The sequence below is a fragment of the Sinocyclocheilus anshuiensis genome, unplaced genomic scaffold (assembly GCF_001515605.1).
Source record: "Sinocyclocheilus anshuiensis isolate Anshui unplaced genomic scaffold, SAMN03320099.WGS_v1.1 scaffold670, whole genome shotgun sequence".
NCBI lineage: Eukaryota > Metazoa > Chordata > Actinopteri > Cypriniformes > Cyprinidae > Sinocyclocheilus > Sinocyclocheilus anshuiensis.
The window spans coordinates 341,674-345,156 of record NW_015546062.1 but is presented as its reverse complement, the minus strand read 5'-3'; the positions used below and the strand labels follow the sequence as shown (position 1 = coordinate 345,156).

The 3,483-nt window shown below is 39.2% G+C and overlaps 1 protein-coding gene across 4 annotated transcripts in view; it reads right to left on the bottom strand.

Moving 5' to 3' along the window:
- The window catches only part of LOC107699498 (ataxin-1-like), a 21,784-nt gene that overhangs the window by 8,117 nt on the left and 10,184 nt on the right, over window positions 1-3,483 (bottom strand). Inside the window, exon 1 of one of the 4 annotated variants that reach the window (XM_016500751.1) lies at window positions 1,477-1,789. The exons of the other annotated variants lie outside the window; for them this stretch is intronic. The gene's annotated coding sequence lies outside the window, so the exon portion shown is untranslated. Of the gene's footprint in view, window positions 1-1,476; window positions 1,790-3,483 lie in introns of those variants that run through there. 4 annotated transcript variants of the gene reach the window in all.

The window sequence follows — 3,483 nt, the reverse complement described above, 5'->3', positions numbered from 1 at the left end:
ATAAAATAACAGCTTAGAGTAGAACTTGGGAGGGAATGTTGAAAAAGTTTCAAGAATACCTACATTTCACACATTATTTGTGTGTGTCTGTATGTGCATATGCACTATTTCTCTTTTACTGGGTGTCATATTTGCCTGTCTATTTCCAGAGGGTTTCAGAGAGCACTACTGAAATACACCCACAATTCAAAATAGCTAACTCAAACTAAGCCTGCAAGGCAATACAGCCACACAGAGGTGATGCTTCATTTCTGGTTTCTTTCTGCTTGTCGCTGATTCATGCCATAGAACTGTAGTACGTGCCAACAACAGATGGATTTTCCATTGAAAGAACCTCGATGAGTCTTCCTATTGACTAGTATTGTTGTTAAATTGAGCTTAACCGTATATTTAACCCTCAGAAACCATTCTTTTACAGCTTCATTAGGACATTGTTTAACTTAGGAAATAAATCATTGTAGGTGATTTCACTTGAAGGATTTACTATCCCTATAGGGCCATTTAGTTTTCGCAATGTAGACAAAACCTGACACACACACACATTCGCACACACTCGCTCACAGTGTGGCTGAGCCAAAGAGCCAGAAAGATTAACAACTTGCAGTATCCTTCTAGTTCTTTAACAGTAGATCTCATGCTCTGCAGGCCCACTACAGTTCAAAATGTCATCAAAGCAACATATTCACACCAATAATCCCACACAAAGACATTAACGCGCCAATAAAAGCAACATGTAACATGTCTGAGTAACTGGCATAAAAACAAAGACTTCAGAATGTAAATATTCCCCTTTCGCAATTTATCTGCCACACAAACAAAAAACAGTGTCACATAATTTTGCTCTGTGTTGTATGTAACACAAAGTTAATTCTGTGCGCAGTGTGTTAATGTAAAATCCCCAGGAACGTTTTACTCTCAGGGTGCTGTGACACCTTTTACAATGATGTCATCTCAGAGATGACTGAACCAGTAGCAGTGATTATGCATACAAATAGAAACATAACTGTTCTGAAATGAAATGTTCATATTAACTTCTTTCCTCACAAAGCATGCTTATATGCTCAAAGGATTTTCACTCATGTCCATTTAGTGCCTGTAAGCAGCTCCTCTCTGCACTTAACGACCTTTTATATGGGCGCCTGCCCCTTTAAGAGGCAGTCTAGGGAGTCCTAAGCTAGACATGAATCCAAACAGAGCTGTTGCTGCCTTTACAATGACTAAAGCCTGTTTCTCTGCTCTCTCTCTCTCTCCCCATAAGCAAACGAGCACAACATACAGAGTGACACTGACACATTTGCACAGAATTGCAACTATTTCTGCAAAGCCTATTGTTTATTATTTGCTACAATAAATTGATTTCTCAAATGCATGCACATATTTGCTTCCCTTCATGGAATACGATAATAATATATTATGTACAATAAGCATGTATGATTCAAAGCCAAGCAAACATTTCATCTAAGGGTGATGCCTTACCTTTCTTTATAGTGTAGCTTTTAATAACTTTCTCTCTCTCTCTGCACTACGAGTGTAACTCACTCTACCCACTGGCAAGCTGTCCTTTGTCCAGGTTTAGCTCTGCTATCAGGTCACACACGCAATCCTCTGATTTATGTTTTCTTCCATGTCCAATTTTCCCCCCCGCCTTCACTCTCCTCCACTTCCTTCGACAATTGCTCAGAGGGCTGAGGGTAAAGGAAGTCCCCTCGTCTGCGCTGTTTCACTAGCCCTACGTGTGAGAGCTACAGCGTATGTTATGCAAGGCAAACAGACTGCCAGCTCTCTCTCTCTCTCTCCCTCTCTCTCTTTTGCTCTTCACACATACACACACAGTGCTCTAGAGAACACGGCTCCTCCTCCCCCAGTCAGCCTCAGCAGCCTCATCAGGTATTCATTCAAAAAACACACTCCACTTGGCAGGGTGCCCAGACTACACACACACAGGAAGGGAGAGAGAGAGAGAGGGAGGGAGGGAAAAGGAGTGGGAAAGAGAGGGAGGAGGAAAAATTGTGAGCGAGGGACCGAGCACACTAGAAGAAACACGTAGCCTCACGTAGAGCACTGCACACTCGCGAGAAACACAAACACACACCAACACCAACAGACCATGAAATTCTCCTGAGAGAGTCTTTGTGATGGTTTCTATGCGTTTTCTTGCTTTCTTTCTACGATTAATTAGTTTCTCTCAGTGGAAAACAAATTTAGTGCCTCACCACCATTACGTGTGATAAGAGTAAACACATTTGCATGGGGCTATATAAGCTTGCCCTGGAATAAACCCAGAAGGTTTCCCTAACATTAGTGTATGATTAACCTTTGGTTATTTGTTTGGAAGCCAATTACTGAGAAAACTTGAGTTTTTTTGTGCAATTCTTGAAGGTATGGAAAACCATTGGAGAATGTATGCACAATATTCTCCAATGGATAAAGTTATATTTTTCATATTATCACACACTATATTCTCAATTGCACAGTTATTAAAATTATAGCAGTGGTTCTCAACCATATATATATACAGTATAAGGTATATGTATATTTCTTTATTTTTTTTCCCCTTAGTGGGCTTCAGCCCCCTGGTTGTTGAGAACCACTGCATTATACCACTGAGTATTTAATTAAATGTATAAAAGTCAAACCCATCATAGCTGAAAACATTGCATTATTGTTGAGTTTAACGTAAACTGAAAGGCATTCAAGAAAACACAAAACAAGCATATATTATTAAAATCCAAAACACGTACATACACTCACCTACATATAATTACATACACAAACATAGAAACCTGTATGTCTCCCACATTAAGCATGCAAAGTAGTTGCAGTTCACCCTCAGGGGGGACCCACATGCAAATACAGTCACTTGCTCCACCACACATACGCTGACATACGAAAGTGTTATCTTCGCACACAACCTTGAGAAGATCTGAAAACACCCTGTGTTCAAAACACATGCTGTCAACAAGGAGAAATGCTAGGAACATAAAAAAAGCCATCAGCAATATGTAACCTCTAATATTAGCCTGGCCTGGTTTACTCTCTCTGAGCAGATCCCAGCACTGCATTGGTTGTATTTGCCAAGCCACAGACACGTACAAAGCCACCATATAGCATATGAAAGGAAAAGCTCGTCTTTGGAAAACTCACTAACCATAGACTTCTCATGGCTAATCATTCACCCACACATGGACATCTCTCAGTATGTCGTCTTCTTGTTCTGGAATCCTAATCTTTTTAACCATAAACTACTAAATAACATAAAAGTTTAAAGCATGTAAAATTTAACTGCTGTAGCGATATATGTAATATATACACTTCTGTTCAAAATATTTTTTGAAAGAAATTAATACTTTTATTCAGTAAGGACACATTAAATTGATCTAAAGTAAAGACAGTAAAGACATTTATAAAGTTACCAAAAAACAAGCTTTTTGGTATTTTACCAACTCCAAGCTTTTGGAGAAAGAAAAGAGAAGAAAAAAAAAA